Here is a 17226-nt window from a genome sequence, read left to right on the forward strand (position 1 = left end):
TTCTATATTTTAGCAATAGACGGCGCCACCAGTATCATTTCGATCTTTTTTTTTTTTTTTTTTTTTTTTTTTTTTTTTTTTTTTTTTAGCTTTTTCATTCGCGCCAATCAATTTTTCATAGCTATGAATTCATTTCTGTTAGAGTTGCAAGATCATTTTCGAAGTTCATCGTACGTTTATAACATTTTTGGAAATACTTATTAAAAGTAAACAATAAATTAGTTATAAAAAAATTGCATACAAGCAACAAAACGAATTTTCAGAATGCTTGTGGAAATCGATGCTATATTAAATGAACGCAGAATGAAAAAAATAGATTTAATTACTAAATGATGATAAATTAATTATACAGTTATTTACGCAATAGTGATTAATTTAGATTGAGTTCGTTCCCAATTACAGGATAAAATTTACCTTTTATTTGTACAATTTTCTTTCTGGCTTTTTTTTTTTTTTTTGGTTCTAATTATGCTGCTCAAAGTTCATCCTTACTTTAATCTTTATTACTATTCAATAGTCCGATATTTTCCTGTTTGCTTTTAGTTAGCCATCTGACTAGTGCTTAGATGTAATAGTGTTAGTAATGCACTACATTCCAGCGGTTATAACATCAACCACGGAAATAGTTGTGGTTTTGAAACTACCGCAGATTATTCATATACTCCTTTTAATCTCGCCTTCGCTGGTGTGCGATAAAAAAGGCCAAAATCTTATACGTCATAAATTTCTTTCAGGTACATTTGTGTTGAGGAATTCTTTCCATTAAGGCCAATTGCATAAAACAAATAGTCATATTTGAGATGCCGCAAAAATGTGACGAATTTATTTATGATTCTTATGAAGTCGTCTGTTTATGCCTATTTGTGAAGTGTAAGCCCATGATTAGGATTATAATCTCTGGTATTAGATAAAAAAAAAAAAAAAAAAAATTATGCATGTATGTATGTATATCCCTCGCATTTTAGTAAAAAGACGGCACCTGTAGCCACAAAATTTTGAACACTTGCACCTCGAAGTTCAAATTTTGAATTTGATTTTGGCTTTTATTTATTTTTTGTTTTCTGTGAATATTATAAATTTTGATTAATAAAATTAGCGATTTAAAAACAATAAACTCAGTCTTTTATCTCTATTATTATCAACTATTAACAGTCAGGGCTGACGCCAGAGCATGTGCAACCGGGTGGTAAAATTTAGGGCACAAAATTGTTAGAATTTAGGAAAGAATAGGGCGGCAGAATTTTGGATTCAAGGCGTTTGTACCGGGCGGCAAAACGTCTAGCACCGGCTCTACTAACTGGACACCTTAAAATCATTAGAATAGTTTTTTTTTCTTATAATAACTACTTTATAATAATTACATTACTATTTTTATAACTATTTTATATTTGTTTTATAACTATTTTATATTTATAAAAACAATAACGAAATTATTATTTTTGAAATAACTATTTATTTATAACAGCTATTTTTTATATTAACTGTTTTATAATAACTATTTAACTACTTCATAATGGCTATGTATCACTATTATTAAATTATTTTATTTATTAATAACACATTTTCTTTCAATCATATTTTTACCTCTCGTAGCATTAACTATAATGTATAGAAATATATTCACATTAAGTTTCAGAAATAATACCTGGGAAATGGCAGCCGTTTTTAGCACTGGTTTACGGTCCATCGCGAGAATTTGACGTAACTCACTAGTCATCGCGAGAATTTGACTAACTTCGAATTTTTACTCATATTTCCTAATTTGCTCGTCACATATTGGACTTAATTTGCTATAGGGTTCGTTACTTATTTGCTTACATCCAGAGCTGGACTAAATATTCTGCTAGTGTTTAAAGCATTACCACACAAAGGGTGCTAAGGGATTCAAGAAAACAGAGTACCACGAATTTCTCGTAGCTGGTTTTATCATGGAATGTGTTGTGCAGCTAAATGAAAATTGAGAGAGAAAGAATGGGGGGGGGGGAACAGGCGTAAATGTTATATGGGGCAATCAAAAGTCTTTTATGAGCTTAGGACTCTTACAAGCCTTATATTAAACCGGCACTGGTTACAACTTTCCCTAAGTAGCTTCAGAGAAAGAAAAATGTGCTACCGCTAAATTTGTCGATCGCAATGAACAGCTAAAATTCGAAAATCGGAAACTTAGATAATTCCTGAAAATCTCTCTCAACACAGCCAATAGTTTGTTGTTGAAAACAATTGCTTAGGTGCTATTTAATCTATATACTATATATACTATATATAATACAATAAAATAGTAAAGTTATATTAAATTTAAATAATTCTTCTGCGCCATTGCTGCAAGGAATGAAATTTGAATTTAACAAATATTCTCTATTCGCATAAAGCGAATATAAAATTAAAATTTAATTAAGAAATTTAAATTGCAAAGAAATAAAAATAAAAATAATTATTATTGTTGCGAACTGATTTACAATATCATATAAATTCTAAGAGCATATGCAAATTAATTGCACGTATCTAAAACCATGAAAAAATATATTATTCCAAAAAATTATATTTATTCCATATAATATATTGGATATTAGAAGTATATATATATATATCTATTGGATATTAGAAGTATATATATATATATATATATATATATATCTTCTAATGTCCAGTATCCGTTGTTATATTGGATATTAGAAGTTCTAAAATGAAATGCAGATTTACAATGGAGGAGGGGGGATTAGTCATTAGAGTTATGTTCTGTTTTTAAATAAAAATGTATATTGTGCGTCATTCTATAACAGGGCCTATCAAGGACCGAGCGGTAAAATTGCTGAACACTGACAGTTCCAACTCATGTTCGATTCCAGGCGAAAGGTATGATTCAATGGATGTTTTGTGATTTGTCTAAAGTGTATAAGAGCCAGTTTCCTTAGAGAGTCATCCACGAAAGGCATTTCTTCCCTTAGGCAGATAGCCCTGGTGTGCTTGATAGCCTAAACCAAACCAAACGAAACCTAAACATATATCAGTCGCAATATAGATAGTTAATTCAACGATTCAAAGTAAGGATCTCATTTTTTCTGGTAGCGACTTTTAATGATCATAGTTTCCCTTATTTAAGTTACATAAAATTTCAGATAAAGTTTTCAAGGAGGGGCAAGAGGCCGGTGTTGAAACGGCGGACATACGCTGCTTGTGCCGTCCATCTTGGCAACACCCTCCTAAACGTAAAAGTATAGATATATGTAGCTTGGAGAATCGTCCTCTCCTCATCATGCCAAAGCAAAAATCTCTTCCCAATTCTTCGGGGTACCAAGCCCCTCGAGATTGTTCTCGAATGTCCGATAACTTTCTATAAAGTCAGTTAGTCCCTGTTTTATACTAACGAGTCTTCTTATATCGCAAACTTATTTCAGACCAATTTACAATTTGAAATCCAAATCAGTTCCGACGGAGGTTGGACCGAAAGTCCCAGTAATTCAATGCTTACACCATTCTCCCTGGGATAACTAACACTTTCGGAAGGGTGAAACAAGGTCCTTTAAGTGAAATCTCCAGCAGGTGAAATTATTTTTTATTCTTTAGAATGCTGGAGCGATGTTACGCTAACTATGCGCATGGCTTTAAAAGTAATAAAGCAAATTTTAAATAGAAGGAAGAATTTTTTTTTTTTTTTAATTGCCGGGTGCTTTTATTTAATAGGGTCACTACAAGGCCTTCCGGGCCTTGCGTCAGCGCCGGAAGTGGTGGCCATTTCATTAGGAAGGCACCTAATAGGTGGCCTAATAGGCCTCCTATGAAGGGGGACGGACAGTTACAGCCATGCCTTCTCCGAGATTCAAATCTGTGCCCATCGCTACAGCAGTCAGGGTTTCTAACCACTTAACCGACTGGGCGGAATGAATATAAATAAATGTTTCTCGTTACTTTTGCTGTGTATTCAGCAAAGAATATTCCTGCGACACAATAAATCCTTGCCGAACGTGAGGTTACATTTTTAATACACTGCGCGAACGGCAAAATCGCGTCCCGTGAAATTCTATCAAAATTAAAATTAAGTAGTTCAATTTTCCGTTGTATATGTAAGAATTTAAAAGTTTCAAGTTATAAAATTAATCACAAAGTAAAAATTAAAAGTAAAAAAAAAAAAAAAAATCTGAAGCGTTTCAGATTTTAAATGACGTCCAAAGGGGCGTTTTTTAAAATTTTGTGTGTTACCTTTATTTATTAAATATCATGTTCTTCGCACTTAAACCATTAAATTCAGTTCAAGAGCAATATCGCAGAATAATTTTAAATTGAGCATATCTTTAAAATTTCCGATATCTCCCGCGCTGGAGATAAAAATGTTTTTTCTGTACAACATTGCCATGGCTCGTTTTGAAATCTTGAGTTTGTTAATCAAAAATTCGTTAAAGTGTTACAAAATATGAAATCGATAATAAAACAAATTCCAAATTCTCAATTCCGGCTTCCAGATGCCCATATTCGGTGAAAGATTACGTTATTCGAAATTGGATAACTCTAGGTACCGCTGTTTTATCACAATGCAAGAAACATACATACATTTATGCAGATTCTCCAGTATTTAATTTCTTCAAATATAATACAGGGCAATAACATTTGGTGGCAACAGTTTAGAAAGTGAAACGGATATTCAGAGTGATTCGATGCAAAATCGCAAAACGAAACGAAAAGAGGCTTTCTCGTCAGGGACAAAGTCTCTTTGGACTAAAAATGTGTTACGTATAATTCAGATTAGGAAAGTATGTATAATAGAAACAAACCTAAGTATTATAATTAAAACGTGAAAAAAATAGATATTAAAAGAAAGATTTTTATTATCACTTAATAAATATGTGACATAATTTTGATTTTAAAACGCTAGTGATTTTTGCTTGAGACAAAGATTGAGGCAACTTTGTAAAAGTTTTGAGGTGAGAAGCGCAGAGTTTTTTTAATACTTTTCATAAAGTGTCCTCTTCTTTGCCATAGCCAGAGCTAAAGCCGGTGAGAGTTTAGCGGAGGCAGAATTTTTATAACTTAGAGAAGCAACGAACAGCAAAAATTAAGGATATCAAATTTCTAAAAATTTTAGGGAGGTATTAGGCAGCAAAATTTAGTAGCTGCAAAATTTTTAGAATTTAGGGAAGCGTACGGCAGTTGAATTTACGTTTAATTATGGCAAAGCACACTTGCGCTATCTTACTAAGAAAAGAGAGGATTTCGTAGAGGACTTTGTAAGGGAAACCGACGCGTATACACGTTATACATGGGGAAAACCACGAAAATACCCATGCAGCCAGCCCGTTCGCGGGATTCGAACATCGGACCGAACTACCAGTGTTCAGCGACTTTACCGCTCGGTCGCTGATGGGCACGTTGAGTTTAGGATTCGCAAAAATTACGTTGGGCGACAAAATTACCTACCTCCGGGTCTTACTTTTTTATTTATCCGGATCAATCTCTGTTGCAAAATCAAATAATTATTTGCCCTTTTTAATAATTCGTTTAACTTCTTTTAAGTTAGAGGCGTCTTATCTTCTTCATTATTATCGTTGTTTTCATTGATGGCTAGTGTTACAAGATCTCTATGTCTTCGTTCATCATTTCTTGATTAAATGCTTTAACTTCTCTTCCTTCTTCCATTCCTGAAACTCCTTCATCGCCAATCGCTTTTCTAATTTATTTCATTTCTTTGGCATCATTTACAAACAATGGAATTCTTTAAGATTGTTGATAACTTCTGGCTAGAGCCGATTTCAGCAAGCATTTAATATTGATAAACGAACTTTGAATTTCACATGAAAAAAATTCTAGTTTTGGGCAAAATAAACGAAAGCAATTAAGATAACACGTATACGCACCGTCACGTTTCGCAAAATCCGCGCTAGGCAAACGTTCATGGTATACAAATTTGAAATTTATAGAAGATATACTGTACGTATTAGTTTAGAAAAAAAAAAAAAAAATGTAGAAGTTGCTTAGTTGACTGATTATAATAAAAATTGCGAGAACAATCTACGCTATATAATATTTTAAGTAAGAGGAAAAAAATATTTCTTGTTTTAAATAACAAAAAATATATTTACCGTTTTTTATAATTACGAAATATATTTCCTTTAATTTGGAAGCAAAAACAATATGAAACTGAGTATTTCAGTATGAAACTGAAAATTATACAAAAAAAAAAAAAAAAAAAGTCTTGGTGTTGCGTAGCTTTGAAAAAAACTCTATCGATTTCAAGAGCGTTAAGCCACAAGTCTCTCTTCTTCAGGAATATTATTATTATTTCTTTTTTTCCAAAATTCAACTTCCTTCAAAAATCTATACCAACATAAATTTGCCTTTTTTTTTTCCGAAAATTTATGTAGAATTTTTTTTGCTTTTAATATTTGTTTTCCTTAATGTTTTAAATAAAAAGCAAACTATAATATTAAAACTATATAAACTGTAACTATATTATTTTTGGAATGGAAAATTTATTATCAATCACTTTATTCAATGTAATCACTAACTTGGTTAATTAATATAAATAAAAGTACGGTATTAGAATTTTTTACAGGATAATTTTTTAACTTAAAAAATCCCAATTTATGTCTCGAGAAATACAGCATCTATCAAAGGCAGCTGATATGCATGTATGCTGGATCAACAAAAAATAACTTTTATAGATCTAAATATTTACTGTGAAAGTGAGAATGGAAAGTCAGTCATTTCTCCGGCAATGGGTTTCTCAAATTTGCAGGTAGCGTGTATATCGGCATTTCCTCTGCGTCTGTTAAGCAGGAAAGGCGTCGGTCGGAATTATACATTTGGCCTTCAAAACATCCCCATTGTGAGCAAAGCCCCCTTTTTTTACCCTCCCGAGTTTCCCATTTTACTGTCGAAAACCACGCGAGCGGAACTGAGCGATGTATTTTTTTTTTTTTTACTAGATGAGTTTTCGGTTCAGTAACTTAACCTGGCAGTGATTTTTCTCCCTCTCTTTCTCATATTTTTTCACTTTCCACAGGAGGATTATGACTGCTGTTGTGGGTGTTCAGCTTCAGCATCTGTTGTGCTCTCCTTGTACCGTTATTGTTTTAGTTCTCCAAGACTTACTTTCTAAATTTAGAAGTGCCGGAGTACGACGGCAGGATACCATGAAAGGCAAAGATAAATAAATATGCAAAAAGAATAAATAATTAATTATCAAAATTAATTAAAACATAAAAATAAATTAAAATATTTATAATGAATATGAACCTCTGATAATTAATGAATCAATATATTAAATCCTGAAAATTAAATTAAATGAAAGATGACTAAATTAAGATAAATAAATAAATAAAAGAATAAATAATTAATAATTAAAATTAAGCAGACCAGATGGGAAAAGCGGTTTGACTGCCGTACCGAAGGTCCCGGATTCGAATCCCAGAGAAGAATACTGTCTCTCCCTTCATAGGAGGCAATGGTGGCTCACCTGTTAGTGCCTCTATAGTGCAGTGACTACCGCTTTCGGCTTTCGTAGAGGCCAACGCCTATAATGGCAGTGATTGGAAAAAAATAAAATTTAAATTAATTAAAATGTAAAAAGATAAATAAAATTATTTATAAACTAACGTAAACTTTTGATAATTAGTGAAATAATATATTAAATTAAGGGCTCTGTAAAGTAAATGAAATAAAAAATGAAAAATGACTGAAAGAAAAATAAATAAATAAAGTAATTAGGAATGAAACAATAAATCGTTAATAATTAGTATTAATAAAATATAAATACACAAATGAAAATATGTATGAAGTAATATAAATTATTCATCATTAGGAGAATAATAAATTAAATTTAACAGAGGCATAATAACAGTTATGGGAAATAAATAAAAGGTAACTAATTTAATGGAAAACAAAAAGCCACGAAACACTTCTTCTAAAGGAATAGAGTATACAAATATTCCTGCACCTGGAGAAATAAAATTTCGAAATGGTAGATTCATTTTTCAAGTGCTTAGATTTTCCCCTACTTTTTGCTTTGCCCAAAGAAGTGAAACATAATAGCCTAATATTACTGGCAGTTTTGAAATCTGCTTGTATTTAGTTACAAAACAAAATACCAGAACTCATCTTTGTTTGGGTTGTGGACTGGAATAACAATTTCTATCAAAAACTGAGGAGCATCAGCGTAAGGCTGGGGTTTAAAGTCTGAAGTGTCATCCATTCATATTGTTACGTTATATCCTTCCTTCACGTTCATACGGGGTTCGTATGGATTTGGAGTGAATAATGACGACACTACTTGATGAAGTATCAAAACACAGTTTATTAGCCAGTATTGCCAGGACAGCTCCAAAACACGATTTACAGTCGTCGATGAACTACTGTAAACACGCTGACAAGGTCAGCGACACAGCCTTCAGGTTATCAGGCTATCACGATGGAGACAGCTTCACTGCAAAGCACCAGAGTACAGCTCCCGACTCTGCTTGGTCGTTCTCGGAACTCCACGTACTCTCTAGACTCTCCACGCTACAACTCGTAATGCACTCGAAGATACACAAGAGTATAGCTCCAGACTCAGCACAGTCTAAGACAAAACTCGACGATGCACTAACTCGCGATACACTAAAAGACTCTCTCAATACACTCGGCGCTAGACGCTCGCTCAATGACTAACTATCAGTTCGCTAGACGAAGCACACACTCGATACTAAATAACTCTTCGCGTACCAGCAGGGTTTATATAGCTTTTGGCTGGTGTTCGAGAACATTCTGGGCTAAACTGGTAAGAATTCATTCCAGAAGGTTCTCCATCTGTCCATGGCATATCGCCAATTTTGTCGTCAAACGGGCGATTTCTCGCCAAACGTGGCAACCCTGCCTTATTTTGCCATTTTATGGCAACCCTAAAACTGCTTTGCGGGGAAGCCATCTTACAGCGCCTGAACATTTCGTAACAATATTGCTACGAATTTTGTATGTAAATCTATATAGATAATTTTAGTGAAACTGTGTGTAAAATTGCAGTATCTTTTGGTAATGTAACATGATGATCTAAAGAGGAGATGCTTTGGTGGAAAAATAAGAATACAAGGGAAAGTGTACTTAACTCTGAACTAAATGGCTGTCTCGCTAAACTGGCATGTTACGTTATATCCTTCCCAGCTAGTTCCAACGATTAATTTTTCGCTTTAATTCCCCTTACCAGCTAGTTCTAACGATTAATTTTTCTCGCCGAATTCGGCGAAGAATTACAAAAATACGCCAAACTTGGTGACCATTTGGTCACATTTGGGCCTGGTCCATGTATAACAGTAACTGGTATTGTGCTTGAATAAATGTAATTAATCTACATATGTAACTGTAACTGTATCCGACCCTCAAATGCCTTCTAGTAATTTCCAATGGTGAAAAGCAACAGAGATTTCACGGCGGCCGGGAAGAAACTATGTTAGATCGGAGAGAGCATCAATTTCGGAGCTGTTTCAGTTCAACATGAATTCGGAGTATTGAGTAATCTCCATGTTAGCTTCGCTCTTTAGATGCGCTTTGCATAGCTCTGTTGTTTAACTTTCTTAGTAGTATGAAATGTAACTACTGATTGCACTGTGTGATACTGTAAAGAGCTGTATGAGTGCTTTTGTGTGAAAATTCCGGAGATGTGAAGTGTTTCTTTTGTAAAATAAATTTTACTCGAATTTATTTTCTATTACGAACGCGTACGCATGCAATAATATTGATTTTGATAGCACAGTGCTGATAAAAATTATTTTATAAGCGCATGATGAAATTTAACAAATCATTTTTAAACTATTTATTTAAAACACTGAAATTTTAGACTGAAACCACTGATTTAGTTAGTTATGTAGTTTATTTGCAATAGTTTAATTATATGTATTATTTAATATATATATATTAAATTTTAGTATATAGTCATTAATTAGTTAGTATTCACACTAAAATTTTTTGAAATTGAATACTACAAACAAATGAATATTTTCAGTCAATCCTGATTCCAACATTTTTGGTAGGTGATCAGCTAGCAGCATACTTAAATTAAACATTGCCAGTATATAATAATAATTAGCTAGTTATGCAGTTAAAGTAATGTTTAATATTTTATAATGAAAAATAATTACTGTCTAAAAATTTATGTTGAGTTTAATTTTGAAATTACTATATAAGTATTAAATTATTTTTAGATCCGCATTTTAATATTCATCTGACTCAAAAGCAAAACAAGTTTTTTCTTTAATTTAATTCTTTTAAATAGTAGATTGTGGATGAAACTATAATGAATATGCAAATTCAATAAATAATATTAATTCTGTAAACGATTAAGGAATTAAAATTGCTAAAAGGGCGAAATAAAAATTTTTACAAATATTAATGGAAAAATTTAAAGGATTTACATAAAAGGATATAACATTAGGATTAGTAGCCATATGCTCTTATTAGGAGGATTAGCAAGAATAAAAACAAAAGGTCTCGAAGAATCAGCCAAAGTAGATGAATCAAATGTGAAAGCCTGAAAATTAGTTGCACAGATAGTTAGTCTTCTTCCTGGAATCAATTCCTAGGAGCAGCACTATATCACCTTTTGCAGAAGATAAAAGGCTTCGTGAGCGATAGCCTTTCTCCAATGGCTGAGATTTTGATATTCAAATCCGAAAATTCTTAAAATGATGAGTAAAATGAAATATTTTCATGATTATAAGTCTGAAAGTCGTTTGCCACCTTGTGCACTTAGACTCATTTCCTTTCAACATACTCTCTTAATGGTTTAGACATATTTCAAGGAGTATTTCAAGCAGTTATTTAAAGGTTTTAGGTAAGTATTATTTAACATATAAAGTAACATTCTTTATAGCGATCCTTCCACGTTCTAGAAAAACGAAAGGAAAAATGAAGAAAAGATTGTTATAACGAGCAGTCGCTGTAGCGAAAATGATCGCTATAGCCATTACTCTAAAACGTCGCTATAGCTATTACTCTCATGAGCTGAAGATCTTTTGCGTAGATTGTTCTACTACAGTGATCATTATAGCGAGCTTCGAAGGCATTTGTGCTCTTGCTGGATGGAAGAAAATGCTAAGACGTTAGTAAATTTCAGCCTTCAAATCTTACTTTATATCATTTAAAATGTCCATGAAATCAGGGAAACTGGAAATATGTAGCAAACTTGCTGTGCTATCTTTAGGTAGGTAACCCAAAATATTATTTAAATGCATTTCGACCGTTGTTTGGTGTGAAGATACTTTACATTATTTAAAATGGCCATGAAATCAGTGAAACTGGAAGGATGTCTCAAAATTGCTATACTATGTTTAGGCAGATAAACCTAAATATTGTTTAAAAAATAATTTGAACGTTGTTTGATATGAAGAGAACCAAATCCTTATCATTTCAATCGCATACTTTTAATAAGAAGGCCACAGCCATCGTGTTTTATCTCTTCGCAGCTGCTTTTTTTTTTTTTTTTTTTAATTTTTTTCTTATGTATCCTCCAAATAACTGAAGACGTAAGATAAGATCTAAGAGTCCTTTCACCCTAAGAAAGTCTAGAACAAGAAGGCGATTGGAAAAGTCCTCTCTGGTGAGGACTAAACAATCCAAGACGTGTTTGGCTGAAGCCTGACGTTCGTGGCATTTTGTGCATTGATGTGGCCACTTGCTAATCGTGAAAACGCAGTCCTGGATCCGCTGTTGCATGTGAGAGCCCAAGTACCCTTCCAAGTCCTCCTGAATTGCCTCATCGTGACGAGAGGGTGCCCGGGGACGGAATAGGTGAAGTACGTCCGGAGGTTACTCCTGGTAGGGTCATTCAAGGCGTGAAAGCCATTTCTTTTTGCTCAGCTAAAATCGGCAGATAAAGAAGCTAAATCAGTCTTCTACAATTTGGTGCTCCAGTCTCTGGACTAACAGAAGGTACATATTCCTTCCGTCTCATGAATCCGTTTTGACATTTCCTTAGGTGGATGTACTATGCTGAAAAGTGGCCACTTCTAGAAGTAGTGTTCCGTTCAACGGGTTGGCAGATTTGTAGTAATTGATGATAACACTTGAGGAAGAATCAAAGCACAATATATTCGCTAGTATTACACAGGGCAGTTTCAAAGACACGTTTACAGACGTCGAAAAACTACGATAAACACGCTGAAACAATCATCAACAGAGCCTTCAGGCTATAACGGTGAAGACAACTTCACAGCAAAGCACTAAGTGCAACTTCCGACTCGGTCGATCGCTCTCAATCTAATCTCTGAACGTAAGTCACTACTACACTGCTGAATTCAAGGTACTACTCTCTCCGCTAACATGCAATATATAAAGCTTACCATCGAGAACATTCCCAAGGAAAACCGTTAAGAATGCGTTTTAGAACTTTTTCACTCCGTCTATGGCATATCGCCATATCTCACCTAATGAGAGATTTCGCTCCAAATCTGGTAACCGTGCCTTTCCTACCACTTTCTGGCAATCCTAACCCCACCTTGCGGGAAAGCTATCTTACCGCAGCTGGGCATTTCGCAACAATAGGTTTCTATGCAGTTACAACATATGTCAGATCTTATGTATATCTTTATGCAAATTCAGTGTACGAAACATTAGTATATAAGACGATAATTCTCATTCACTATATACCTTCAACTAAGAACCTTACTGTACATTCAGGTACCTTCAGAGAAAGGTAAAATAAACGTACCATCAGGTTCTTCAGGAGTACGTATCCGTACTTTCAACAAGAGATGAGAACCAAGCTATATCTTCAAGAATAGATAACTGTACCTTCAAATGAAGGGGAAAAAAGGCGTACCGCATCTTCAAATAGGTTCAAAAACAGGCAGTCGTGTCTGTTAGAAGAGGGGAGGAATCGTACCGAATTGTTTATGCTCTTTCATCAGTAGGTAAGCGTATTTTACAGTGGATGGACAAAAATATGGAAACACCTTGTGAAATGCATGTTTGAAAAGAAAGATTGATTTTAATGAAATATGTAGGTGGAGCTGGCGTTTTTGACTACTGACGCCACCTATACAACTTCGTAAATGTGCTAAACAGTTCAGTTGTTGTCGGAGTACTGTTATGTGAGGTTGTCATTGCATTATGTCAGAATTAACAGACTTCGAACGTGGGCAAATTGTTGGAGCACGTATGGTAGGTGCTTCCGTAAGCAAGGTAGCCGAGGTGTTTAGTGTTTCAAGAGGTACTGTATTGAAGATTTATTCCAAATATTTGAAAAGCGGAAAAACATCATCAGATAAATCACAGCGCGGACGAAAGTGTGTCCTGAGTGATCGTGACAGATGATCATTGAGGGCAATTGTGACGAAAAATAAGAAGACCACAGCTGTAAAAGTTACTGCTGAAATGAATGTTGTGTTACCGAACCCTGTGAGTACCAAAACATTTAGAAGGGAGCTTCATAAACAGGGAATTGCTGGCCGTGCTGCAATTGGGAAGCCACTCATCAGTGATGCTAATGCCCGTAACAGGAAAAGGTGGTGTTTAAGTCATAAAGCCTGGACTATAGAGCAGTGGAAGCGAGTAATATGGTCTGACGAGTCTTCTTTCAGATTGTTTCCCACTTCTGGCCGAGTTTACGTCTGGAGAACGCCATTTCAAGCCTATAATACAGACTGCTTATTGCCAAGAGTGAAACATGGCGGGGGTTCTGTTATGGTTTGGGCAGCCATATCATGGTTCTCTGCTAGCCCCATGATAACTGTGTCAGGGCACATGACTGCCAAGACTTATGTGAACATTTTGGCCGATCAAGTTCATCCCATGGTACAAACTTTGTTCTCCGATGGTGATGGTGTCTTCCAAGACGACAAAGCCCCTGTTCACACAGCTCACATTGTCCAGGACTGGTTTTCCGAGCCCGAGGATGAGTTGTCCCATCTCCCCTGGCCACCACACTCACCAGACCTGAATATTATCGAACCTTTGTGGTCTACATTGGAACAGAAAGTGCGTTCTCGTTATCCACCGCCAACATCGTTATCTGAACTTGCCATCGTTTTGCAGGAAGAATGGTATAATATTCCCTTGGCAAACATACAGGAACTGTATTTATCCATTCCGAGAAGACTGCAAGCTGTTTTGGATGCCAACGGGTTTCCTACACCATATTAAGCAAAGAAACATGTTTTTTTAAAGGTGTTTCCATATTTTTGTCCAACCCCTGTATGTTCTAGGTGCCTCCAAGAGTAGGTAACTGGTAGACGTAAAGTAAGAGTAGGTGACTTTCAAGATGAGATAGTAATTGTAAATTATCTTCAGTTATATTCAAGAGTAGATAAACGAACTTCAAATTGAGGGAAAAAAATAATACCGTACCTTCAGGCATGTTCAAGAGAAGCAAGAATGTAATATTTTCATATGTTTTCAACCCCATCATCTGCAGAAAAGGAATGTGCTGTATTATAAAATTTCGGTAACCGTATAAGAGCCGCGCAGTATCATCAAGTGCTTTCAAGAGTAGGTAACCGCATCTTCAATTTAAGAGAAGAGCTATACCATACTTTCAAGAGCCTGTAACTGTGAGTTTAAGAAGTACCTTTGCTTTTAAAAGTAGCTAATCATACCATCAAGTGGAGAAAATAACTGTGCCGTTCTTTCAGTTACATAGAGCAGGTAATCCTACATTCAAGAGGAAGTAAAGAGAAGAACAGTACCTTCAGCAAGAGATCATTTTGTGAAATGAAATTATCAACATAGTCTGCAGCCGTAAAACGCATTTAGATGTGTGGAATGCTCTTGGAACACTTGGAAGATGTCACCAACTTTTCACCTGGGAAGACCTAACTGTTTTAATGGAACAATAGTCTTTATGCTCTACTGAGCCGATCATCAGCTTTTTAAACAGCATAGAACATCGCTGATCGTCTTGTGTTGTTCTGAGGAATAATTACAGTCAGTTTTAAAGTACTTTGATTACTGTAGTCTGGCATTTTTTAAAGCAAATTTCTCCTTGTGCTAAAGGTCTGAAGAAAAAAAAAATTTAATCTGAATCATTTTTAAAATAATGAACATGCTACATTAATTTCTGATTTTTTAAAATTTCATTAACACTTTTTGTATAGTTTTGTGTTTGTTTAGTATTTGTTCAGTCTGCATTATGTTTATTATTTAATAACAGTAATTCCTCATGTAATTAGGGGTTCAGTTCTTTAAAGATAGAATGTTAAATAAAAGATATTGCAATTTGAAATCATTATATTATAATTTAAGGTCTCAAAGGAGATTTAACTAGTAAATCTTTTTAAAAATTGGAATATATATATAAATTTGAAAAAATATAAAAATTAAAAGAATTTTAATATGCTAATAAACATCTTTCTCTTTCTTATTGCAACTGAATAATGATATCTATTATTGCGAACTCATAAAAAATAAACCTTTATTGTTCAATGAAATAAAAACTCAGCTAAAATATTTGAAATTTAAAAATCCGAAGCTCTGTATGTTTTTTTTTTGTTTTTGTTTTTGAACGTGAAACCTCTATAAATAGAAAATTACCTAATGCTTTAAATTTTTTCGCTTTTCTGATTATATTATGGTTTTACACAATTTTAAAAACAGTATGTATTGCTTTGTCTTTCAATCCCTTTCTGCGTTATATTATAGATCTTGTACTTCTGAATTCATCAATATGTGAATTGTAAAGAAAACCGATTTAGAGCTGGTGATATAAGCTGAAACTCTCCTAAAAATCTTGGTAACAAATTTTGTAGAGGAGGTAAAAACAACTGGCAATTTCTCTCTAACTTGACGATATTTCCGAAGTTTCTGGAAAGCGCATTTTTGAAACCCTAAGAGCGATTTTTGTTCAAATTTATTACAAGTGCTTAAACAATCCTATATACCGTATTTCCTCTAGCATACCCCCCCCCTTTTTTTTTTTTTTTTTACAAATTTTATACTCCTAAAATAGAGAGAAAAATTAGGAGAATAATTTAATTTCCGGAGAGTTCCTATTACAGTAAAAGTAGAACAACTGAAAAGTATTCAGGAAAAAAACTTCCGGTACTCATCACAATATTATGTCTTTTAAACAATCTACATTCCATTAAAAATGCATAGTAATATTAACATTATAAGGTATTTCTCTCGCCTTCTTAGCAGCCCTTCGTAGTGGAGTGGTCAGCACGTTGGGCGCGAATTCCAGAGGTCAGTGGTTCGATTCCCGGCGAATGCGTTGTTCATTTTTCGCATCTCCTGCTTCCCAAAAATCCTAATGTACTACAGTGGCGCCCAATCTAAAAAGTTGGTGGATGAGGATTTTCCACACCCAGGATTTGGCGATTGAGTCCCCTGAAAATCCCAGTCGCCCTTTAAAAGGGGGAGTATATAAGGTATTTCTGACGCCTTCTTAGCATGCCTTCGCAGTGTAGTGGTCGGCACTCTGGGCGCGTATTCGAGAGGTCTGTGGTTTGATTCCCGGGCAAAGCGTTGCTCATTTTTCACATCTTTCATGCTTCGAAATAACCTAATGGCTCTACAACATTACAAGATATCTTACTTTCTATTTCCTTATAACTCGAATCTCGACCGTTTTTATTGTTGTCTCTGTTACTCCTTAGGCCTCAAATCGTTCATAGATAATTATAGAAGGTAAATGTGCAGGCGACTAAGCGAAATAGCAAACTGAATGTTAGTTCGTATTTCCTTCGCTGTGATGGGTCGGTTTTGGAATTAAGCTAGCATAAAGTTCAGTTAGAAGGGGAAGATTTCGCGGTACAGTCTTAGGTGCTCTACGAGGTTTTGTCTTTGTTGATAAGATATAAGCAATCACTACACGGATTAATCTATTTTAAAAGTTACCGAAGCTCTTCTCTGAACGCACTGAGGAAGAGGGTTGCCGTCGTGGAGGACTTATTAAGGGAAACTGTCTCATATCCCCGTTACATATGGGACAAACTACGAAAACTAACCATACAACGACCCCGTTCACCGGAATTCGATCCCAGGTCGAACTACTAATGTTAGCGTCTTTTTACCGCTCGGCCGAGGAAAGGAAAGTATGCGAATATTTTGAAATTTTCAGATCCTGGTTCTAAAAAGCAAACGGTGAATGCAGGAGAAAACCCGGTACAGATCGGTTGCGTTAGAACCGTCAGTCAGCTAGGGTGTGATTGTTCCGTGAGTATTTTATATGTGATTTTGATTATTTGCGATATTCCTTGCGTATTAAAGCTATTTTTACTTACATCTGTCGCTTTCTATGACTATTTGTAGTCATTTATATTGTAAAAGTTG

This window comes from Stegodyphus dumicola, chromosome 2, assembly GCF_044657685.1.
Source record: "Stegodyphus dumicola isolate Sdum_Otavi_A_Nest chromosome 2, ASM4465768v1".
Classification (NCBI taxonomy): Eukaryota; Metazoa; Arthropoda; class Arachnida; order Araneae; family Eresidae; genus Stegodyphus; species Stegodyphus dumicola.